The 26444-nt window shown below is 37.8% G+C and overlaps 1 protein-coding gene across 1 annotated transcript in view; it reads right to left on the reverse strand.

Moving 5' to 3' along the window:
- sfl (N-deacetylase and N-sulfotransferase sfl) overlaps positions 1 to 26444 on the reverse strand; it is a 183941-nt gene that overhangs the window by 134533 nt on the left and 22964 nt on the right. Inside the window, exon 2 of the mRNA XM_066730427.1 lies at positions 16293 to 16319. The gene's annotated coding sequence lies outside the window, so the exon portion shown is untranslated. The remainder of the gene's footprint in view (positions 1 to 16292; positions 16320 to 26444) is intronic.

Consider the following 26444-nt stretch of genomic DNA (forward strand, 5'->3'; position numbering starts at 1 on the left):
AAACCTGACAGCTCGAAAATTCATTAATTTTGTAATTATCTTAATTTAATATTGACAAACTCAAAGCAATAAGCTTTATCTCTTTTCAATACAATTTTCATCAAATGTTCATTTCTTTAATGATAGGAAAAAAATTAAATCCTTTAGTCCGCGGTTAAATGAATTTGTGAAATTTGTAAAATTCATTTATACGATCAATAAAGGATAACAAAATCAGGAGAGTAAATGGGTGTCTTGTAAGCTTAAGAATTTTTTTCTCGAGAAAGTGAGAAGAAAGAGGGAACAAGTACTTAAGTCGGATTTTCTCAACCCTGTTAAAGCTTTCCAATTAAATTGCAAATTAAAACGCATATTTTATTCGTTCATTGGTCACAGGATTCTTTCCACGGACACCGGGAGAGGAAAAAGCAAATGGCGAAAAAGAAAAATGGTCGAAGAAGAAGGGTGGATAATTAATGTGAATAAAAGATAGACATTTTCACGGTAATTCAACATGAGTTCTTTACCTTTGGGAAGAAATGAAACTGTTGCCAGGACGTTATGCGAGCGTTTTTCCCATTGAACCTAATTAAATTCAGCAATCATTTCTTTTTATTATGATTCGATCGCTGAACATGATATTATAGATACCTCTTTTACTATATTTTTACATTCAATGGAACCATAAAAGTCTATATTTTTTCTGTACACAGAAAAATTTGAGCATTTGCTCCTTATGCCATACACGAAGTTGCATTTATAGTGAAGTATCACAAAACTGGCACCGCTTGACCGGTTAAAATGCGAAGTGATTCAGACCCATGGCAGGCGACTGACAATTTGGCAAGGATTTCTGAACAATTTAGGAAAAAGGCATTCAAGAAAAAAGGACGATCCTGGTGTCCTCCAAGTCTCCCTTAACATTCACTCAACACGACAGGTAAGTCTATTACAATCACTAACCATTTTCAATCCAGAATTACATTTTCTCCAAGGAAAAAACTCTCTTTTCAAATATCCATTTAGCTCTATACAATCTAAAATCGAAAATCATATGAAAAGCGAAGAAAAATCACATTTTCCGTAATTATAATTAAAAGAGGAAATGTAATTTGAGAAATATAAATGATACAAAAAGTTTTCGGAAGTGATCGGATAAAAAGAGTTAGTAGTTTAACTAATGAGGTAATACAAAGGGTGAGTTTTTAGGGTTGAATCTGGAATTGGTTCGATTTTGCTTAGCTCGGGACAAAAGCTGAAATTTGTAAATGGCATGGATCGATGTTTCTTTTTGCAGGGAAGCTTCGAACGAGTGTCGTGTAGCGAGTTTACTCGGGGTCAGCGGTTGCCAGTGCATATTCGAGAAGGTTCGCTGTACGTGCATCTGCACGCCAAGTGCATTTTGTTGACTATGGCCAACGGCTCGTTATACGTCGTCGGAAAAACCGCATCGTTCCTTCCTAAAAAAAAAAGCGCAATTCACTCTTTCCCACTATTCTCTACCGAAACAATTTAATTAAATCCCCCCTTCTAAAAGCTTAAAATTCTTTGTTTCATCAGTAGGAAGAAAAATTTGCGGAAATCTCAATAATTTTAAGCAATATTTTACACATGTAAAGAGATTTAAAATGTAGAATGGGGGAACGGGGAAATTGGAGGCTCGTGTTTTGTTTCGTTAATTCGTTGTCTTGAATGAGTTTGAGGCGTTTGAGCTACTGTTCGTGTCAGAGGAGAAGGAAAAGGTTATAGTTGACGCACAGTGGTCATGGCAGATAATGGTCAGCCTACGAGCGTGCCATTTCTGTTCGGTCCTAACAGGTGGCGGCACAATTAAACCGCATTACGGCTATGTTAGGTTATGTCAGGTACGTTATGCCCTGCCATGCTCTGTTTGCGTTCGTTCCTGCGTTATACCCAGACCATATTCCCCATACCCCATATTCATTCTACAAACCTTCCAAACGTTCCGGACAGAATTGCCAGCATGCACGAATCTACTTTCTGCTCAGAGTTTCATGTTTTTATTATCCATAAGGCGTTTTCTTTTTTCAATCACGCCTTCTATTATAGAATTTCTGCCAAATGCTCCCGTTAAAAACTCATAAATTTCTATATATGCATGAATAATTTCAATTTTATCAACTTTGCTGATAAATTAATAAAAGACGCGTTAAATAATTTTACGGAGAATCTGTAAATTTGTTGCTTTCATGCATAAAAGAGGGAAGGGAGTGGTCGAGTAAAGTTAGAAAGTGCCAGATATTTGACAGCGGAATTCATATGCGAGGGTGAAATTGCTTCGACCAATGAATGACACGTGTTTCGAGGGCTGCGTTGATTACTCCCCGATCGGTTTGTTTGGTTCCGAGAGGCTTCAATTTCCGATGGAAAAAGCTACAAAGCAAACAAACATGATTCGTCAGGAATTTTAACCAATAACATTTCTAACGCACTATATAGTATATTTATACTGTAAAATTTTCTTTAATTTGATCTCACTTGTTTTATTATTCCACGTAATCATTCATTGCTATAAATGCAACAGTTTTCCGTATTAATTATATACGTCATATTCGTATTTGTTTGAAATAATTTTGTACGTTTACTTTCGCGAAGCAGGCATGCAGATTTGAAAGGTAAAATTGAAACAGAATAATGCTCCGGGCTAAATAGGAACTGAGTGGAAATCTGTAAATGTGATCAGACCGAGAAAAGCTAGGCTGAAAGTGGCTGAAGGAAGGTGATGAATAAACGAGAAGAGCGAGGAGTTTTATTCGAGGATTACTTTTAGCCTTTAGGATTTTTAGCGGTATTAGCACTTTTGGGGATGACAGTGGCCTAACGATGCGGCCGGTTTTCCCTGCTCTGCCGAGCAGAATGGCTGGCAGTAGCATCTCGTCGCGGTCGACCGAATGATTGCAGCGATCCAAGGGATGAGAGAGGAGAAGTAACAAGGGAGAAGTGACGGTCCCCACCAATTTCACCTTTTTTTTTATCCCAACCGGATATCAATCCACTCTTTCCGCTTATCGCCACTCATTTTCCCTATTGGTTTTCCGATATTTCTCACGGAAATAAGTATCCGATTTTCCCATTCACCAGATTGCACCTAATCAGAAAAAGTCACTGAAATATTCATACTCCTCAGGACAGAACATTCCTCGCAATTTAATCACAAGCTTCAATTATTCATTTATCGAGCATTAATAACAGACGTCGAAAATATAATTGTGTAGCGCGGCTGCTAAACGATTTGAACTCGATATTTTTAAGGCTACGGATTTTATCAACGGAATCATTCTATTTTTTACGTACAGGAAATAATTAAATTGAAAGCACGAATGTCCGTCGATAATGGAGACGCTCCGATGAAAAATGAAGAATGAGAATCAATAATAAAAAAAGTTGGAAAAAAAAGTAGAAAGCTGGATGAATATTTTTTTTTGATGAATTATCGATGCCGGAAATGGATGGAGGTGGCGCAGGCTGGCGAAATCAGGCGGGCACGTCTGCTATATGCATAGTTGGCAAGTTGAGATCGCATCTCGACGCATGTAAATGATGTACGCGCGCCGCAAAATTCAAAATGCATGCCGCGCTGATACTGATGTGCTTGAAATTACGTCACACTCAATACTACGTGAAATTAATGTCAACCGGTACTTCGAAGCCCCGACGGTCTCCACGATTGAAAATATTTGTTTCATTGAAACGCAGTATAGCTCGCGGTACACAATTTGCGCGATATCAGTTGAATTATTTTTAATTCATTATTAATATTAACCACACCTGTCGGAATGATTTATCTCGATTATATCGCCGGGTGAGGGCGACCGGCTCAATGCATAGCGATTAATTTATTTATAGTCCCGTATCCATATTCGAGACTAATCACGCGTATATTATTGCGAAAAATTTCGACCACTTTCCCATTATTCGACTAACGCAGAATTATGCAGTTAAACGATTTATTCGTTACGCGTGGCCGATGTGTGCCTCCACCAACACTTTCGCGTGTGATTTGAGCAATGGCCGTTATTTTTTATGGGATTCGTTATGAGTAACGATTGAGAGACCTTTACGGAACAATGCGATTTTTTCTCGACAAAATGAACAATCGAAAGAGCCGATCAGTTTTAACACCGAGTCCCAATACGGGAGTGGCATCAGCGACTAGAGCTTTTGCTACGCGACAACCATTTTTTATCGGATGTAGTACAACACGAATAGCAAAATGGAGTACATCAGTCTCGTCGTTCACGATGGGAAAAACGGGATTATTGGGCTCCCCTGTATTTTCTCTCGATATATTTCATTCTTTTCGCCGGACAAAACTTTTCCAGACATTCTCTCTCACCCTCATCAGCCTCTATCGTGAATCTTGAATCATCTTTATTCGAGGGCGCTCAGTACTAAATTTTTGCCAGAATTTTCAGAATAATTCCCATGGTATTTTGTCGAGACTCGAGGGAAAATAGCATTGGCGAAGAGGTGCGGAAACGGGTGTATAGAGATGCAAGCCGTGTGGATACAAGTTTCCCGCAGGAATCGAGACGTACAAGAAATTCCGATGCAGTTTCTAATAGTTGGTTCAAATTTTACAAGTGCTTTCCCATTAAGGCGCATAGCACGTAAATCGATAATGAGCTTGGTTTACAAAAACTTGAAAATCTCGCGATGGAAAGCTCCGAGGAGAAGTGTTGCAGCGATTGCTTTGAAAAAGTCAAACAATGCAAATTGGGTTTTTATAGTATAAGTAGTAGTAGAGATTCGAGATTAGATCTAATCGATGAATTTATATACGTACGGTGTTGGAATCGCGAAAAGATTTTTTATTGTCACGCGTGGGTCTCTGGGGATCGTTAAAAAGAGTTCTTGGCTTTACCGGGAGAAAATTGGAACGCGCCAGTGGCGAATCTAGCTTCCAAAACGATCCCGACAACTCTTGGATACAAAGGATGAATGGGGTAGATGGAAAGGGACATCTTCGGCTTTATTCCAGCGTTTTGTCATGTTATTTTATTTAAGGTACGTCCAACCCGCGTACGATTGAATTATTCAAATTTCGTTTTCCGCTATTTTCAGTGACGATTTCCTGCACCAACTCCTTTCATCTCTCGTCCCCTTGAAGAATCTTCATTGAAAAGGGCTAACGCCTCTGGGCTTTCGTTCTAGATTTTTATTCCTGCAAATACGCACCGAACACCTCACATTGTACAATCTAAGCTCATATTATTGCGATTTCGGTGGCAGAGGACTAATAATCAAGTTTCAATTTATAGGACGAAATGTAATATTTTCTTCATAGCAAAGAGTTGTCAAGGCTATAGGTATACGCATGGGAATTAGTGGACTGCTCTTAAATCTTGTAAAGCTATAAAAAATTGATGTACACTGTGCCTGTTCCCTTTAACGAATTGCTTAATTTTCACAACAATACCGAACTGATATAACAAACGGTCTCAGATTCGATGGTTGAAAAAATAAATAAGTGATGAACGCGAGCTTGGCGTTATTCGCCTGCATGACAATCACCATTTCCATATAACTCAGTTATTTAATTTCTCTTCTAGCGAGAAACTTCCACCATCGTTAGTTTATCATTTGTTTTATTTAATATTTAGCTTTGATCTTATGTCAGACCTGAGAGAATTCTTTAATTAATTTTGTTGGTGTGTTGAAGAGGGAAGAGAAGGAATAGGAGGAGGAGAGCAGGGTATGAAAGTAAAGGAGACCAGTGGATGTCAAGGAATATTTGTCACGCTTGAGAGAACGCTTGGTTGTCGGTACTATTTACCTGACAGCATCTCTCGTGTCGAGATATAACATATATAGTATAATATCTGTCTCTGTCGAGGAAAATACAAGCTCCTTTTCTATACGAACTGGCCACTACTATAAATACTAGCGAGCAAAGACAAAAACATTCTAATAACCTCAGAACACACGGATATACAAACGTACGAATTTAAATAATAATTAACATTCATAACTTTATGTGTGTATACATAGACCGATATATATTATGCATGTAAATACACTGTTATATTTTATAAAGGGGCAACTGCCGCTTTAATTCAATTTCATGCTATTCAGGATAACCAGACATTTCTCTTAATCCACTGTAGTCGTGATGCTCTTCAGACTTAAATAAATGATCCTCGGAATGATCTAATTAAATACCTTTTTCACACACAGGTTGAGTTTTTTATTTATCAGATCTTGTCTTGATAAGACGAGTATGCACCTCTCTATATGAATACAAGTATTCGGTAATGTTGAATCGCTTGAAATTAAATGAAATTGGTAATTTCTAGCGAGACATCTTGTATACTATACTATACTATAAAGGTCCAGAGAGCACGTTCAATAATAACAAGGAGAATTTGCGATTCAAATTCAAGCTAGTAGATCAGGAGGACTTCTGTCACTTGGAGAATCCATTTCCCATTCTAAGGCTTCTCTTTCCAATTTCTACACCTTTTGTGCTTTAGCTATTCCCAAACCTGCTAAAACTGGTATTGTGTTCCTGTCCAAAAACAAGTAACATTCAAAGGTTCAATCTAAGAAACCATCCGCTATACGATCAATGAATATTATTACTAAATCCTATTTTCCCAATTATTTTTCTTTATTATTTATTAGGGTAAAATTTTCTAAATGTATAGAATGTGAGATTAATGCATTAGAATTAAAAATGAACTTTTCCATTTGAATACCAAGTTTCGTATCTTTATATATAATTTAGAAGAGTCCAGTATGGATTTCGTACCTTCCAGAGAATATCTAGGAGAATCACTGCGAAATGGGCAATGGTGAGGTAGCAAGACAGAGAGATAGAAAGGGACTTGCAAAAAATTATCTGATATCTGGAAATGCTAAGAAAGCCTACATTATATATTGTTAGTGAATAAAAAGGATTTGTTAAAGTTTCATTACTTGGTGGATAATAGAAATTATCAATGTACATGCTAGGCTGAAAGCTATTCAAAGCTAGATTTAACTTCGTTACTTGTCACATGGTGCCTGTTGAAATATAAAAGTACTATTAAAACTTGCAGGTTTATGTGCTTGTATTAATTTTTTACGTTTTACAATGGAGCAGCTTGGGAAACTATTATTTAATGTTATAAATGTTGTACAAGCAGAAATTACTTTTTTTTTGTATTTTATTTAAAAAGCTCAGATAATTTCTACGTTAGCACAACTTAGCAATACTACCGATGTCAGCTTGACAGAGCAAAAATAATAACGACTAACCACCCCTGAATCTACTAAAATTTATTAAAATATAATTTAAATGATTTTAGATAGATCTCTTTTACTTCCATAAAATAAATAAATAAAAACTATTCGATAAAAATAATTTCAAACTTTCATTTTGAAGAAAGAATGGTCACGAAAATATCGTAAATTATACTTGCAGTGATTTTCATAACTTTTAATATATATATAACTTATATGAAAAAGTTCTAGTTTTGTATGACTTCTTTTTGTACCAAATAAAAGTTTAAAATTATTTGTATTGAATAGGTTTTTTGATTATATTATGAAATAGATAGAGCCATTTATAAATTGATTTAAATGTTATGTTAGAGATGGTGTAATTAAGGGCGACGTAGTATGCATTTTGGTGGATTCAGGGGTGGTTAGTCGACCCTTTGACTCTGTCAGGCCGACGTCAGTGGTGTTGCCAAGTTCGCTGTCAACGCAGAAATCAACTGAGCTTCTCCCGTCGCGGTCTGCGGACTTCGCTTGCTTTGATGCCAAGCGGACAATGTTCGCCCTGCCACTCCTCCTCATCTACACGATGTCTAAAGTCAACCTGAGAACGTCGATGCTAGAAATTAGTTGTCGTAATAGACTACTCAGCTCCTGCATTTGCTCATAGGAAGTCATAAAATTCTCCGAAATTCGTAATACTTCTTCAAACGAATTCAAATGTTATGCTTTAAACAATCCTAGACCAGCGATATTTTTTTAGTACAAGTCCATATTATGTCTTTTTATACATTAATGGTATAAAAAGCTATTATTATAACTAATTTTTGTACAAACTGCACTTATAATATCTTCAAATTAAACGGTTCTTATTATTTTACCAAGCTGGTATTATGAAACTATAATTAAGTACTATAAAATATAGGACCCAAAATAGAATTTAAAAAAAATTCAGATGTTCAAATAGATTTCACTGCTTTATAAACAAAAACTTATTTAAATTCATCGAACTTCATTAAGATAAAACACTTCTAGAATAGTAGCAGGGGAAATTCTAAAAGATTACTCTAAAATTATTATGCTAAAATAATTGGCATGGAGGTGATAGAGTTGCGTTGTGAGTTAACAGCCTTTCGACAGCTTTATAATAATTAACCGAAAGTTAAATAGGAAATCTGGAATTCCGAGGTTGTTGGAACTTAGCGAGTACAGAAATGACGATGCAGGGAGAACTAGTTTAAAACCTGTCAGCCAGTTTCCTGGCGAAGAAATGCCTGATATTAATTCACATATTACATTCAGCAAAAAAACCTTGTTAAATATTCTTATATAATTACTTAGCGTTGCTGAAGTATTTCTATCAAATTAAGAGATCGTTTTAAGTACTTAATTATATTCGTATAATTATATTTCGTTGTCATCATATAAAAAATGCTCGAGTTCATTTTTACAGAACGATTATACTGTAATTAGTTTCTTATTCAATCAAAGCTGTTTAAGATCATTTATTTTACTAAAATTAAATAGAGGATAATGCTTTGATTATTGTTCTAGCTGTGAGAGGTAAAGTCTCAATTTACTTTAACTGTGAACGCGTGTTCCGACGATTTATTAAAGTTATTGAATTTCCTTATTGAAGGTTAAAAGTTACATATGATAATAATCGTGGATTGTCAGTGATACCATAATCAGTCACGTGGGCTTGACACTTTTGGTGAACCGTGAAAAATTCGAACGTTAATTCTTTTCTTGACGCAGGGGTCATTTTGAAAATAAGCTTTGTATTATTAAATATCCATCAATACCCTCGTTAATATTTGACCTGTTGCGTACATTCTGATGTGATTTCGGAATAGTAGTTGGCATCGGTTCAATTTTATATTATCTGCGTGTATACGCTACCAGAGAATCTGCCAAATTGAATTCCAAATACATTCCTCACGATCTCCCATACCTATCCAACTCTTAACTTTATTAACTAATGACCCAGCGGCCATCTGGTTTCCCGAAATATGCACATGGACCATTTTGATTACTATTGTATTGCTAAAATGTCAGGAAATTCTTGTATATAGCCAAAGTCCCAATAGCTGACATTAAATTCGCTTGCTCCGAATAAAAATCCTTCTATTAATTTAACTAAAATCCGCTAATCTACTCATCGCTAATATCTATTCAGCGGCACATTTGCCGAACATCACAATTTATGAATGATACGATTGAACACAAGGCTATCGTTGGAGAAAACTTTCTCATGGGAAGTCATTTGCGCATACTCTAATAATTTTCGTAAGCCAAAGTTGTTTTTTTTTTCTTTCAGACCTGAGAAAAGTTGAAGAAACGTAAAAGTTGCACAACATTTTTTCGCTTCAGGCAATGAAAAAGGGAAGTAAAAGAGTAGGGGGGAGAGAAGAAGGAGAAGAGGGAAGAAGAAGAAGTGAAGGAAAAAAATAAAATAATGAAGCTCCATGGGACCATTTCAAGTTATTAATGGCCACTTCGTTACGCCAGAAATCCCCCCTGACCAGGTATCACTCTACGTACTGCTAGAATTTCATTAAATCAAGCGGATAACTGCTGCGTGACCAAGTTTTTAAATTCAGTTTCCTCCCTGGTCAAACGCAAAGCTGTGTCCTCGACCATTTAAATGATACTCCAACGAAAATCTATGGATATCTATTCCCATGCAGAAATATTGGAATACTAAGTTTCCATATACAGAATATAAAACTAAATCCCAATGAAACTCTATCAGATGACCGTTTTCCGAAGAGAGAGTTTCTAGATAATATAATTATTTTTCAAAGAGGAAATATCAAACAATATCTGAACGTTGGTTTTACAAAATGACAACCCCACCGACTACCGTGGATGTGAAAAGTCAGAAGGTAATTCCATATATTTGGGTTTTATTTAATTTTCTCAATGAGAGACCCGTCAGTATTTCACGTGATATGATCGGCTGGCTATTCTTCGGACATTGCATGCATTCAATCGGGCGAATCAACCTAATCCCACACTGAATCCCTGAAGCTTCGACTTTTTCCAGTCACGATTATGGGATCAATTTCTAGGTCGAGGTGTTTAATACAGTTCCAATCAACATTTCAGCACCCTGATCGCACAATATTCATGGTGGAAAAGCACTTGGCGAGTCCATCGAGGGTACCTACACAACAGGTACGTTCATAATCGAAAATCTATCGATATAATAGAATATTCACCAGAAATGTTATGTCGATTCGTAAAACGAGATATTTTCTGTTATTTCGTCGTTGTCGTAATAGTTTTTTTTTTTTTTTTTTAGTCGAACGCTCGTCGAACAAGCAATTCGTTGCTCTAGGATCCTTCCCTTACCCCGACGGAAACACAAATTTTTCCATCTCTCTCGCATTCTCTCTCATTCGTGAGAGGGTGAGAGTTTTAAACCGTCGCTTGCACCGGACGCTACGTGCTCTCGAGCTTACGCGATTCAAGCTTTATGACACGAGCACAGCTGGTAAAAGCTGCGAATCGAGCCAAAGTTTTAAATGAAATTATCCGATAAGTGTTAAGGGAAAAACTTAAGGTAGCTCCCTCCGAAAAACAAAACAATCTTCCTAACGAAGTAGGTTGGTTAATTCAATAGGAAAATGTAAATAAAAATGCAAATTAGCTTGCGCGTGAAATTCAGTGAATTTTTAGGTTAGACGATACGGTGAAAATGAAATTTTCACTGTTGGACGATAAAGCGGACCAGTGGTTCTCGCGGTCCGTCGATTGGTCGCTGCTGCTGGTTTCCAGTAATCAGTACGGTGAACAAGTTGGAAAATTCGCTGGGGAAATTGCTGTGAAACGTTGCGAACGGGTCACGAACCTGGCGACATTATTATTCCAATGTGCGTGCACCGGAAGTCCGGGGTGACGAATATTTGATGCAGCCATCGCTCGCTTCGACTGCGTCGAATATAACTAATTCAAAGCCCGACGGATAGGCTGAAGAATAAAAGTAGCCACAATCACGTTAAAGATGCTTTCTCTGTCGAGATTTAATCCCTCGATTGATCAGACCCATCTTGAAACATGGTTCGACGTATTTACATGTACGTTACGAGTCGATATTTATATCTTTATTTTACATTCATGCAACATATATACGGAATAGGCGATTAATGTTAGTTGAAAGGGCCGCGTTATCCGACGTATCAAACCGCATTTGTTGTCGAATCAAAAGAATATGCATATAAAACTTTTGTTCTCTCTGTGTTATATACGATATACGGTACGTTACTACCGTGTCGCGTGAACGACGTAAAATTGATTTTTCTCGCGCTGACAGTAACTCGAAACGAGACATCCCAATAACTCAAGCCCACACCTATACTACTATTTGTATCTCAATCAATTGTATAGCCAAAGTGAGATTTATTAAGAGATCTCTATCACAGTGTTGCGTTAATTTCTTGTAATTAAATTCTTCAGCACTAAATTCATTTTGGAAATTCAATAGTGGCTTTGGTAACAGTAAAGGAGTCATTGAGAACAAAAGTTTACGTATTTGCTTAATTTTTATGAAATATTAGAATTATATGATGCTTTCTAAACAAGTAAATTTAATACTTTTGTAGTATTTAATATGATATATCCAAACTGTAAGGGCTTTTTTAATATGTTTTTAGGATTACATACTAATACCTCATTAGTGTAGGTACGAGTATACGTACCCATAACTACTGATTTTTTTTTAATAATCAATATGAATGTTTACACAACGCAATCAACATAATAATAAATTTGAAATAAATGATTATTACGTATTGACTATAACCTTCTTCTATACATTTTTTCGAATTTCCTTTTGAATATTGAAGATCTGGATCCTTTGTAACACTCATATACAGAGTATTCATAAAGTCTTCCTTTTTTATTACAGAAAATATTGACAGTACATAATTTTACGCCATTGTTAAGACTATCAGGAACAATTGAAAGTTATTCGTTATATGAAATAATATAATAGGATGAAAATGCTCGATACGTGGCTACAATTAACCGTACGCACGCGTACGTACTCTTTTTTGCAGGTAGAAATTTGAAATAACTCAATGTTTTTAAAGGTATATCCAAATTTAAATTCTCTTTTAAACTGATGTATGTAAATTGTAGAATAGCCATAAATACAAAACATGCATGAGCAACTTTATCGTCATTATCTTACCTATATTTACTGCTCAGAAATTTTTTCTGACAATGGAAATTCATAAACTGCAATCTTCGCCTTTCGGATTTCACTGCAAAATAATACTACATAGCTATAATGCATTATTACGTGATTCTATTGACGATATTCGATTGATCAAATAACATAGTTACTTTTAAATCCCTTTTACTCGATCTGGATGTTCATCCACTATACGTACTCTATTACACCGAATAATTCTGTACAGGTAAGTGAAGAGAAAGCAGGTGGGAATATTCGACAAAGAATATAACCGATGGTGTGCAGGTGCAAGTTGATTACGAACGCCAACTAGTTTTGCACAAATTGAAATTTAAACACTCGGCTATATATAGAGTCGGCGAATGCCGAATCTGTTCGGCCAGCTGAGTTCTCATTGTCGCCCAGTTAATTGCATAGTAATTACGAAGCTTGGCCCGCGAGGATCCACCATAAGGTGTTTTATTTCTGCTCCACCGACTTTCCCTCCTTCCTCTTCCCGTTCCTCTTTCTTACTTGCTACCTACCACCCCTCACTCTTATTATTCTCACGCCTCGCAGGATTCTTGCACGAAACTCATTTTTCCCTTCACCCATCCAAATTGCCCGCTTTTGAATTTATTAGCCCATAAAACAAATTACCGTACAAAATTTTGATAATTTCTCATCGTGACTCCCTAGCCATTATCAAGCGTAAAGAAAATCATGATTGCATAAATCTCTATTTATCGAGTTATATTGGGAAAAATGCAATTATTTTGATAAAATATTTCGTAAAAAATGTTCGTTTGTTGCAATATCAATTAGATAGATTGTTGCGATCTCGCGTAATTCGAGGGAAAATTGGTAAAGAATGGATTGACGAAGTGCAGTAATTTTATGCGATTAAAAAGATAATTGATGAAAAGCCATTATTCACCGACATAATAAATTACAAGTTCATTTTAGTAAATAACTTTGAAGCGACTTTCCCGATAAAATTTGCAAAGTTATAAAGTAACTTTAGATTTAAATAAGAGTGGAGAAGAAGGGAGAATGTTGGACAAGGGTAGGAGAAGTAAAGAGGAAAGAGGGAAGGATGTTCGCAAAGCGAAATGTTAAAGCAAAATGAATGAGGAAGATCGAGTGGAGAAGCCAGTAAGCTCTAAGCCTCTCTTAATTAACGGTATAAGTAGTTTAAACGACTGCTGGCCCGACAAGATGAAAGAATTTTCGCTCTGACTGATTAGGATTTGCAGTTAAAACGTAATATTTCGTTTCGGGTCCTAATTCAAGTGTTAATTAAGACGATTATCGTAGTTTACACTATTAAGTTTCCAAAGAAGTTAAATATCAAATTTTTGAAAATGCTGTGCAACAAAGTGAGACAAAAATATCAATCATCTTTTTTAAGTTATATAGAGAAACAATTTTTCTACAAATTTCTGATACATTGGATGGTGTATATATTGATAAGATTTCTAAAGGAATTTATTGATATTCTAGGTGAATGTTGACGTTGGGTAGGGGAAGCATTAAAGGGGGAGGGGGCAAAGGGACATTAGCATACCGGAAGTACCTACAAATAGACGTTGGCATAGGTTAGTCAGGGCGCGTAACGCGAGAGTCACGTAGCGTCGAATGGGTACTTTGTGCCCGATGACGAGTGGTCTGCGTGCAAATGCTGGATGATGCTGGCTAATCTAATTGGTCGATCAAGTGGCCGCCGGCACAGACCTTTCCAATTGGCTGAATGCGTGCCGATGATTTACGCTTAAGCAACAAGACCGTAGCGAACCTCCATGATCCGTATTAAGCATCCATAACGCTCGGCATTCCGTCACGAAACTCTCAAAGCAGATGCTAATCGACCTAAACAAATTGTCAATAACCCACGCTCCCTGTTGACATTGTCTGCCTTCATTAGACCCTGATTCCTCGAAAAATAACGTCGTGTAGTAACGTTATCATGATTTCTCCGAGTAAACATACTTATTTGTTTGATGCATCTGATTTGGAAACTTTCAGGTTGCTGAGAAAACTTTATGGGCACGATAGTTTACTCGACTTTATATTTATTTACTTGTTTCAATAAATTATTGGAAGGTAATATAATTTCAGTAGTTTCGTAGATCAATCTTGGTAAGAGAGAGAGAGAGAGAGAGAGAGAGAGAGTCACTTGCGGAATATTTGCAGTAGTACTAGTAAGGCATTTTCACTGCGAAAGAGTGTTTAAGTAAATTATATAGGACTGTAGAAATGGGGGCCTGTAAGTGGATTGGCACGATCGATCATAACGGCGGACCTATGCAAGAGATGCATCACTGTCATACTGTAGTCAGACACTGGTAGCCAGTAGTCATAGTCAACCATAAAGCTACATCCCAGCCCCAGACAAGTTTAACATTGTCACTATTCTGTGTTATCGACATCCATTAAATAGCGTTCTAAACAACCCCCTTGAAGATCCAACACGGCCAAACTGTCAATTTGCTTCACACTCTATACTCCTTGCCTGACACTCTACTATCTTTTATATTCTTCTTGGTTGAAAACTTTAGGAGTCATAATAATAATCACAATACTGTTTAGACTTGTGTTAAAATAATTATTCCTTCGAGACAATTAAATTCTTGGGGTTAGATAGAATTTATTTATTAATGTAGCTCCGTCTGCCTTAAGAAATCCAGCGAATTTCTCATTTCCGAATATCATTTCATGCTGGTGAATATACGCGTTGGGAGATATTAATATTCTCGTAAGAGATATTGTCTCGGCAGCCACAATCTCGGGAATCTTGGAGTTATTCTGTGGCTGGGTGAGGGAGCTAACGCGCCACGTGTAACTGCGGGAGGCGTAAAACGATCCAGTCACGCCAACGAACCGGAAGTGAGATCACAGCTGACGTCGAGCATCCACACTGACTGCAAACGCTACCCGATTCGCTGGATCACCAACGCGTAGCAAAATCTCGTACAATCAGTTCGCCCCCTCCTCCTCTATGTATATTACATGCACTATACTATGCATGTTCTGCTACTAATTTCAAACCTCTGTTTATCAGACCTTATTTATCAAATACTCAAACTATGATATTTGAGTTATGAAATTTGAAGCATTCAGCTCCGTTATTAAATATTATATACCATGCGAAACCTTTTCAAGATCTCAACAGCACGAAATTCAGATAGAAATTTTTACAATGTAATGCGAAGACGATATAAGAATACATTTGAAATTTATGTGACAGCGATACGTCGTTGGGGTTTTTATTTTTCCGCGAGTCGTCAGGATGGTAGGTGGTAGAAAAGACGACGAATTTTTCTGTAGATTTGTCAGGGGTGAGCTAGCTTAGAGTAGAAAAAATGTGAAAATATCATAGCAGGCGAGGGGAGACGGAAGTTTGCGTGGGAAATTTATATATGAAATAAAAAAGAGGTATCAAAAAATGCTCGAGGCTCTTTTGGCGTAAGAATTTCCAGGAAGCATCCCCTCGCGTTCGGTCGGTTTATCAGTCTTCGAAGTTATTCGGTCTAGGTAAGGGGAAAAGGAGGTGATGTTGGGTTGAAGAAAATGGGAGACAGGGTAAGGAGGTGGTGGGAAGAAAAAAGGAAAGAATTTGCAAGGAGGACGTATCACGCAGCAGTAAATTTGAACGCGACTTTTCCCGGGGAAATTATAATTTTCCCTCTCGTAAAGAGTGACTCTCCCTGACGCTAATGCGAGTGTGCATTAGGCGAGAAAAATAGCTGGGAAAGAGGGAATTTGTACGAGGCAGCTGGGTTAATCGTCGGAAAAATGGCGACAATGAAACCGCGAGGCAAATGAACATTCGACTCTTGCAGTGGAAGGAAAATTAAGGGAAAGTGCTCCGTGATAAATCTGACTGGAAAATCGATTCGTTCGAGCTACTTACGCTTAAAACTCCTTGGCCTGGAATATCCTGGAAGAAAAGAGAAAATTTTATTTACTATATGTAATACAAGTGTCTGTGCATGTGTATATACGTCGACTATAAGGCAGATAAACCACTTTTATTTTTACAATAAATAAACGCTAACAGTAACATTGCAAAATATATTTCTTTCGTTTGAACAGGATTTCCTTTAAGACGAAAACTGATTGAAAGGAAGGAAAGTAATTTTAGATATAGTATAGAAGCGTGTAATTGACGAGGTTCAGAAAGTGGAAATTTCCCGTCGATCCTTATAAGAGACGAGATGAAAAAATTATTTCCCTTATTTCAACCTGATTTACTTTTAAGACAAATGCAAGCGACTGGAGTGGATGGTGGGGATCTGTTGAGCACCGATGGCAGAGGCAAGGGAAACTACACCCAATAAGTTCAATTTCTCTGTCGATCCTTTTAACGTTGAGGATGAAAGTAGAACTGAGGCGGGGGAGAGGGATGGTGAAGAAATAGACGTTAAAAGTGCGGTGAGATAGTTAGCTTCGTCGGTGGGTCTCGTGCTTCTTCGGAGCTGTCGCGATATGCTCCAGAGAGTATTCTACCACAGCTCTATGGGAATCGGGTGTAGCACCAGTGGGGGCTGGGGAAGGACAAAAACCTGGCAAGCCTGGTCGATGCTGATAGATTTCTGATGTGCTCCGGAATCCAACTTTTTGCCCCGTACACCAAAAAAGCTTACCATGATAAGCGCCATATCCATCCACCTTACTAAATTATAGGCCCGTAATTGATGGTGAAGTCATTCATAATAATTATCAACAAACGCATCAAGCAGAGTTTCTTTCCACAAATTTCCACGCAAAAATGCCAGCTATATATATACTAGCTATTTATATACGTATACAGAACCAAGCTTCTTGGAAATAAAACTATATGTTTTGCTAGTAAACTCATGTTGAAAAATAACATAATCAAAATAAATTTTGTATATACCTTGTAGGTAAGATTTAGTTTGGCCCTACAGACATTAGAAATTTGATTTTTATCTTATAATTCTATTAATTGGAAGCTATTTTCCTGGTTCGCTTAGATTTGAACGTTAGGTGAAGGAGTGAATTATCTGAGCTTGAATATCCGATAAATTTGCGAGCTTTGTGGGACTGGCAGTCACTCGGTGCCACGCGTGTGGATGTCCTGCAATGTATTGATGATAAGGGAACTAAAGTCCAAACACAGATACTAGCAACACGCGAGCGCGCGTATGTACGCACACGAATCCAGACTATGTTGTACTGATGCTCCGCTAAGTTCATCGCTTTGTGTCCTACTGATGTACAAACGAGAGAGGCCACAATAACCGCAAAGGGGTTCTCATTTTCCACCGAATCTTTGACAGAAAAGCAATTTTCCTTATTTTTCAAATACTTCGTCATCCTAAATAATAACTTATATCATCAAGAAAACTTGCAAAAAGTAGACTAAAGATAAATAGTTATATATTTAAATAAAATTTTTATAAATGAGAAAATAAGAGATTAATTTGTGTAATTGGTTTAGGAATATACGATATTTTGTGTGAGTGGTAGCTCCATTTAGTTGATGCAAAGTAATATAATAAATGGAAGAAGCAAATATGTTAGAATCACGGTCGATAAGTAATGGCAGAAATTAGGTAAAATTAAATAAGGTGGAAAAGGGTAGTTTTTACAAATTAGCCGTTTTTGAGTAGGGGAATTTCTCCGATGCCACGTGCTAAGCCGAGCAGAGGATAGTAACAGGAAGTTGAAATCCGCGAAATGGACTGTGGTGAAAATGGCCTGGACGATTATGCCATCGTTCCCAGAATGTCCGAAGCTTTATCTTGAAGCTACTTTGGACGTTCTTGTCATTCCAGAGTCATTTTCGCGTCAAGCGACCCTTCAGCCAGCCAAAATGTTCCCGTCCTTGCAAAATCCAATACCCTCCAGGCATTTCCCACCCGCTGAAAATGCGAGAACTCAACTTGCCAAATGGCTTAAGAAGTTTCGTAGTGCAGCGAATCGATTAAGTGGCGTTTCTACCCAAAACTTTCCTCTTCAACAATTTCTTTCCCAGCTCGTATTGCAGTCTACGCCAAATTCCCCGTTGAACTCCCTCTGAATTCCAACCTCTCCTAGTCACTCTAAATCTCCCAAACGTATGTCATCTCCATCGATTAAACGCCAAACTCTAAATGGTTCTGGGATACTAATCGCGTTCTTATAAATCTCAGTCGAAGAAATTGATTGGGTTAGATAAATAAATTGGAATTAATTGCAGCAAGTAACCTCGCAAAATTTGAGTTCCACAAATTGCAGAAGAGCCTTCGGTAGGGAAATGTAAATTAATTATTGTTAATCTTTTTATAGAATCGCGCTCAAGAGACCATCGGATTACCAAGAAAAGTGGAAATATTAATTGTTTGACATAAAAATCCTTTTACAAATATGTAGCAATCGTAGATTACAGTGAAACGGAGCAACTGGTACAGTTTTTTGCAGTGGATAGACGAATCGAAAGGGAATAGTAGAGGGTAGAGGATGCTTCGGTCCAAGTAAAATATAAGGTTCTCTTCGAGCCGGTAGTTACAGACACAAGTCAAACAAGGGAACACAAAGCGCTGTAAGAGCTCATGGGCTTCTGGCTGGATTTAACGAAAGTAAAAGGCGGAAAAGGACGAGGTGGAGAGGGAGAGACCTGCTTTTGCCCAGTCATAGACTAACCAAGTCCACTCGAATAGATTTCATTTCCTCGAGCGAGTTTACCCCGTGTTATTCCTCAAGCACGTAACTACTTCCTGGAGGGAACCACTTCCCCACCAGCAACACCCTCGAATCTCCATCTTCTCGGGACACTCCACCTTCCTAAGTAATTAACTGGCCAACCAACCAACTTCGGCTTGGATGCTGAATTCCACGTTAAAACTCAACCATTAACCCAATGGAACTCCTGGATCTTTATAAGCCAGCATTTTTCTTCCATGACTCCTCAAGGAATTCTTTTTGTCATTAATTCATTTATGCTGAATCGTCCTTTTCAATATACTTTAAAAATACTCTTTTCTCGACATTTACGATTGATCCATTTTCGCTATTAAAATCAGTAATCGTTGCTGTTCCATGATTAGAGGAAAAATGGTATAATATCTAAGCCTTTCGTTGTGGCAACTCAAGAAATTTCCTGATAAATTTCCGCTGTAAATTTCACGTGCGGCCAGCAATATCAGTCCAGCCTAACTGCATTTTCTATCGTGAAAAATCATAGAATTTTATTTCCCAGACTAAATCAACAAGTCAAATTGCACACGCGGAAGCCGATACTGGAGCGAGCGTTTAGTTGGATTTCCGCCGGCGGCCCTCCTATCAATCGGCGCATATTTCATTTTTCACCATTTTTGTCCTCTTCCACTTTTTTCTCCTAATATTCCCAATCTGCGAGCACGAAAGAAAGTTTTGTGAAAATTGGTTGAAATGGCCAGTTTTTCAAAAACTCCTTTCAATATGACCAACCAGATTGGATATTATGTTAAAGGTTTGGCGAGAAGGGAGTTGAGCTGTCGAAAACAAAATCGCTGGGAAGTTTGGAGAAAACTTTATGGTCCATAGCAACATATCTCCAAGTTCCGCTACCCCTTGGGTATTTTCGTAGCATGCAGGACTGGACAGTTTATACAGCTCCTCCAGGAACTTCTCCGAGAGTTCGAGAATGAAAATGTATTGGCAAGGCAAAAGCATTCAGTATATAGACGCTGCTCGCTCTTTATTCTTCTAACCAACTAGCATTAGTTTATATTCTATCATAATTTTCATTTCTCAATTTGCTCTCCTTCTTGCATTCAAATTGCATAAATTTTTATTATTATTTTATTGTCCTAACATATTTATTAGCAAAAACTTCTTTAGTATTTTTTTTGTAGATTTTCAGGAAAAATGATATTGCACCATATAAGCAAACATTATGTCCTTGTTAGACTAAAATTAGTTTACCATGAGACTATAAAAGACACTTTAGAAAAATAAATTATTTCAAATTTTTAGCAGATGCGATGCTTTTCAAGGGAAACCGCCTAAAGGAATATTAAATCACCGTCAATATCGAGTGTATTCAGAGAAATTTCAGGAGCTTTGTGCTCAAGACAGCTCACTATCAAAGTGTAGCACCCTTATCCTTGCACGTGCGTTAGGTGAAAGGGAGAGGGATGAAAAGCAGCCTACTGTTTCAGGTCCCCAGCAAATTTGCAAAAGGGGTGCCTTCACAATGACACCCCGCGAGCGAGTCTCCTCGTTCCCCTTCCATTCCCCCACTTTTCTCTTCTGTAAAATCGTTCATCTTTCCTTTGCTCTTTTATAAAAAGATTTTTAGGTGGTCCTTCTCCATAGGTTATTTGATACTTATCTCAGGTTTTTAAGAAGAACGATTTTCTCTAAATCCTTTGAATTTTAAATCCATGAGGTACAGAGAGAAGCTACAGAAAAATACAGCCAAAAATGGAGCACAGACCCAAGTAAAATTTTGCGAATTAGCCTACAGTTGTGCAGAGTTAACAGATTTAGTAATCTTTTATTGAAATTCATTTCATGTGGCAAACAAATTATTTTCAATTGTATTTCGAGCAAATAAAGCTTCTGATCAATGAGTGTTATTGACTGTATTGTACCTACCGGCTGTACGTAATGAATTAAAATCATTGCATTGTACGCGTGTAATTTATTCTTTCAATTTTGCGCTTAATCGAATTACCGGGATAACGTTGCAAAAACAGAAAACGGGAAATGTGATAAAGTGACAGGAATTTATAGGGGTTAAGGTTTGTATGACTTGTAATCGAAAAATGTGTGACATTTTCTGGTACTTTTGGAAGAAATTCGCTAGAGAGGGAAAGGGACAGAGAGGAGGTGGGGATGCAAGTGACAGAATGAGAGTGGGTGAGGTAGAACGTGACATGAGTAAGTGAGAATGTATTTGAAACAACAGGTCGTAATATTACGTTTAAAGGCGGCGACACTTTCATGTGTTCCTCGTCATAACGCATTCGCGCGATCCCTCGTTAAAACGAAACAATGACCATTCGGATTACGTCCAATTCATTTATCACCTGCTACATGTACGTTGTAGGGAAAAAATAATGGATATTCCATTCCAGTCAGCAGCATTATTTCAATGGAACCGAGAAGAAATGCCTCTGCTGCGATATCAATTCTTCATAACGCTCTCGCAGAGCACGTTATATATATATATATTTTGTTAACAATAATAATATAACGAGCAATTTATGACGCTCGGAGCAGCCCCGTATCAACAACAAGAAGCAAACGAAATTTTTTGCAATTAAGATTCAAGTGTTTACCGTTAAGTTTACCATTATTATTATATAGTTTATAAGGAGTAATTTTATGGAGATTTTGGCAAGGAGGTAAGGGACTTATCCAAGTATTAATAACGCAGTGTTGCTTTGGTTGCAAGGCGTTATTGCGAAAACGCAGTGGCGTATGGAGGTTTCCGAGGGTTGAAGGGGGTGAGTCGCCTTAAACGTGCCAGTCTTGATAAGCGGCGAATTAGCGGCGCCCCGCCGGGGCTTAGCAATTAGTCAGGAAGCATGGACGTGCCAAAAAGCCCGCTAAACTCGCTTCTACCAGAACTTCGCGGTGACTTTTCACGTAAATCAGTGGTCTCGCCGCTCTGTTTTAGCGGCAGCCTCGCGATACACGAATATAAAGTTACTCGCCCATTAATAACGCCGTCCTCCATTAACCCTGGGCCTTTAAGCCGTCTATCATCGGAAAATATTGTGGAATAATCAATAGGACCTAGCTTCTACATCCGAGAATATAAGGAGGAATCGGTTAATACTGATAAGAGGCGTTTAAGAGACAGGACGAAAACTGTCGTCGTGAATTTCTCAACGTTGGTCAACGAGAAAAGGACAGATTATCCAATTCCGCCTAATTCGAAAAGGGTTGAAATAGAGGGAGGACGTAGCGTGACTTTATCCCGAAGGCTGTCCACTGAAATAAGCCACAAATTATCCAGGGTGCGATTCTCTTTTCGCGTAGATTAACGTTAACTCTGGTAACAAACAGACAGGGAGGACCTCCATCAGTCGACCAGTCACGCTAATCCCGAATTCAGAGAGGGAATTTGGGGACCGTTGATTCCGGAAATCCGAGAAGTCCCGGATTTACAGGGCGCCACAAACTCGATCGTCTACAGTTTCGACCTTTTCCACTCGCGTCTCTTCGTAAACTTAAGTGCTTAGAGCCATTGCCATCTCTCTAAGCCTTCGTGCATTGCGTGTGCAAATCCTCTCAATTCCAATCGCACCCTCGACAATTCATCCACAAACGTGCCCCGAACCGAGACTCAAGTGCGATATTATAAACTTTGCTATTAAAATCAACAATAAACTCCCACGTAGTTTCGTTTCTCTATACTAAAAAAGCTTCTCAGAGTTATGTATTTAACGTTGTTATTAACTTTTTCAATAAACTCAAAGTTCCACAATAGACGGTTGAATGTAAAAGAGGAAGGGAAACAAATATGGCGAAACGTTTGAGCGACTGAGTGACTTATAGGTGAAAATAAATGGAGCATATTTTCAACGAGTAGCCTTATTGATGCACTTATATCTGACGCTTGGAAAGGACAATAACGTCAAAGAACGAAAAGGCCACGCGCATACCTTCTTACTTTTATAGAGTTGGAGAAAGAATGTGCGAAACGTTACTTATATATAAAGTGTCAGCCATGACGTGTACTTTTATTGAACATCACGTAGAAAGATACAGTGGAACAATCTGTCAATACCCATAAAACAGAACGCGATCCCTAATGATCTTTCACGATTATTGGTGAGAGATTGTCACTTGGCAAGTATCGTGCGAACCAATGTATGAACCTTTGCGGTTGAACCTTCCAGCTGGCTCGTGAAATTAATGCGATGGATCGATTGATTCTTGCTTTTTCTCTCCACGGAAGTGCTACATCGACTTGTCTTTAAGGTTGCATGTCGACTGTCGAGTGCAGCTCGAAACCACTTAGCCACAACCATTTCGTTGTCGAGACCCAAAAATCTCTAATTTTGCTCCATTGATCATCGTTAATTTACACTGGCTTAATTTTAAAAATAATTGCACCAATCAGTAATTGATTATAGAGGCAATAAAGAAAAAAGAAATGAAATAAAACTGATAATTTGTGTGAGTAATGTACTTTGCAAACAAATTAAGAAGTGAGATTGAAATAACTGATAGTAGTTGGTAATCAGGGCTGACACTGATCAGTGGTAGATCTTCTGGTAGGGAATGATTCGGCTAATTGGCTGTGGAAGGTAATAGTCGTGTTCTCGAATTAGTCGAGGCAACTAATCGTGGAGGACGCAGACACCTGGAACTATCTGAGTACAATCGCTTCCCAGGGATTCTCGAACGAAAGTTTAAAGGGGAGGAAATCTCTTAATTTTTTCGAAAAAGAGGTCAAGAACTCTCCACCTCGGGTATCCATGGCGATAACATCTTTTTAAATTACACCACTTTTCACTGCTATAATATGCTACAAAAAATCATGGATAGTATTAAAATTAAATTTCAATTTTCCCCATTCCTTCGTATAATTTCAATAATAAGTTTAATTAATATTCTCAATTTCTAGCGAGTAAATAAGCGTAAAAATTCAATATTTTTCTCTCGCACGAAATTAATTTATTCCAGTGCAAATTAAATTTAAAAATAATCCATTCGGGCCATACTATATTAAATGAGTTTCGTTCGAGACATAATCTGACTTCAAAGACACTGAAATGAATGAGGTTCAGCTTCATGTTTACTTGATGAATTTTTCAGATAAAGAACGGTTGAGCTGAAAAATTCATTTGCCGGGAGAAACCATGGCAACGAGATTTGCTGAGTGTCAAAGAAATTATGAAGTATTCGTGAACGAATAGCAATGAAAATCATATCTTGCAATGGTGGAAAAAGGATGGGGAATTTGTAAGATCATGTGAAAGGGTTCGAAGAGGGGGTGGGTATGGAGGCTGGCAGTGACGCACCTTGAGCTATTGATCGATGAGGACCCACAACAACGCGCGCTCTCTTAATTAAACCCTTTGGAAATCCGAGCCGGCGGCTCTTTAGCCTCCAGACCAAGACCATCCAACGCTAACAAATGTTCTCCTGCTCAAGTAGAATTTGCCGGACTGCTTGTTTTCCAACCAAAACATCACTACTGCTGAGTACTACTAACAAATGTTCAGTCAGTCTCATTAAACATACTCTCGTATAGACCAATTAAAAATTTCGTTAAAAATAATGCGAATTTCAGTTAGATGAGTTTTATAATTTAAAATTTAAACAATTCCATTTTCATCGATGCGTTAGAGCATTATGATAAAGTCATTATTCCGATCTTGCGCGAGATATAAATGAATTAATTCGAGTGTTCGCTTTGATTTAAGTAAGACGAATAGGGCATTTATTTTACGAAAGATAAAAAGGGAAATTCGAATAGGATTGAATGAATGAAGGCGGTATGTTTGGTATATTTAATCAACAAACAGCCAAAGGCTATCTAGTGACTTAATGAAGTCCGTAGAATTTCAGGGGAGATATTCTTAGCCGATGGCAAAGGGGACTTTGTCGATCCCTCATCTCTCAGGATTCACTGAAAAGTTTCAGTTGCACTGGAATATCGGGATTTACTCCACTTACCAAACTCGTCCTTTTTTAAAAACTTTGACACGAAGAAAATTTGTTGTAGTACGAGCCTCTTTCTCTATTTAATATTAACGAGCGCGTCTCGCGATTTTGCGACTCGTTGCTTTTTGACCGAACTGACATTAATCATTGCAATTTAACGTCGACTTCTCTGAATTCTTACCCACTTTCCTCGTCAAATATTAGATTTCTGTCAAAGACTATAGCTCATAATAGCACAATTTATCGAATTAAATTATTTTAATTAGATAAACGAGAAATTTATAATTGGTCAAATAATTTATCTGAATATAATATTTTAATTTCCTTTGGATTAAATTGGCAAGTTATTAGTATAAGAAGAAATTGATCCTTTCTTTTCGAGTGGATTGATGCGCGATTTTAGACTGCGATAGGAAAGGTTGGATATTGAACACTTGCGAATGGCCTTCGAGGAGGGATTTGCATTGGGCAAAATGTGGGGTGAGGTTTTCGTATTGTGCTGGGTGAGAAAGGGGACGAATCGTGGCGCTTGCTAGAATTGGCCCCGTCGAGTAATTAGCGACGGTAGTTGAGAACAGTTTATTAGCACAGAAAGCGTTTAACTGCTCGGGTAAATATTCTCGCTCGAACTAAATTTCCTTCAAGGACTCGCCTGCTCGATGGCCAAAGAGGATTCTCCAAATGAGGATCGCTGGAAAACTAGTAAGAGGCGTCTCTAAATTGTAAATTTCACCATCCGAATTTTCAATGTTCGCGAAAAGGTAGAAAAAAGAATGCAGGGAAAATAAGGTTTTCTTCGCTGTAAAGCGACAAAGGAAAATAAAAGGTTGAAACAGTGCAAAATAACAAGGACGAGAAAGGAGCTGTATAATGAAAGAGCACGTGAAAAGGAGACAGGAAACTGAAGAACGTGGAATGGCATGGTGACAAGTGTGAGAAGTGAGAAAACAAATAAAGGACAAAGTTAGGGAGGGAGTGAGAGAGAGAACAATTAGGAAGCAAGAATGAGGAGGCAGGGCTGGTGAGTGAAGGGTAGGAAATAAATACAGGACAAGGATCGAGAGAATGAGCTGGAGAATGGAAACAAATACGAGACAAGGATAAACAAAGTGAAGTGTGGGTGGGGATCAAATGCATGAGGTCGAAGAAAGCTTAGAGCGGTGGAAATAGCAAAAGGACGGGGGTAAGAGCTAACTTTCCTTCTTCCCAGGTACTCCTCAGAGTCTCGCAGTATAAGTTTCGAGAATAAACGGAGAGTGACAGGATACTTTGGTCTGAAGACTTCTGTAAACATTGTGACGTCCGATGGAAACGGAAACATTCTGCGTTGAGAGACCCCCGCTATATGTAAGTTATGATAACGATATACTTCAGCCAACTAAAACTTTTCTTCTCAATAAATAAATTTTCTCCTTTCCATTAATCAGTATTATCCTACAAATACTATACT

The sequence above is a fragment of the Prorops nasuta genome, unplaced genomic scaffold (genome assembly GCF_024137725.1).
Source record: "Prorops nasuta isolate Cenicafe-Biocafe unplaced genomic scaffold, Cenicafe_Pnas_1.2 PNAS00008, whole genome shotgun sequence".
Taxonomy (NCBI): domain Eukaryota; kingdom Metazoa; phylum Arthropoda; class Insecta; order Hymenoptera; family Bethylidae; genus Prorops; species Prorops nasuta.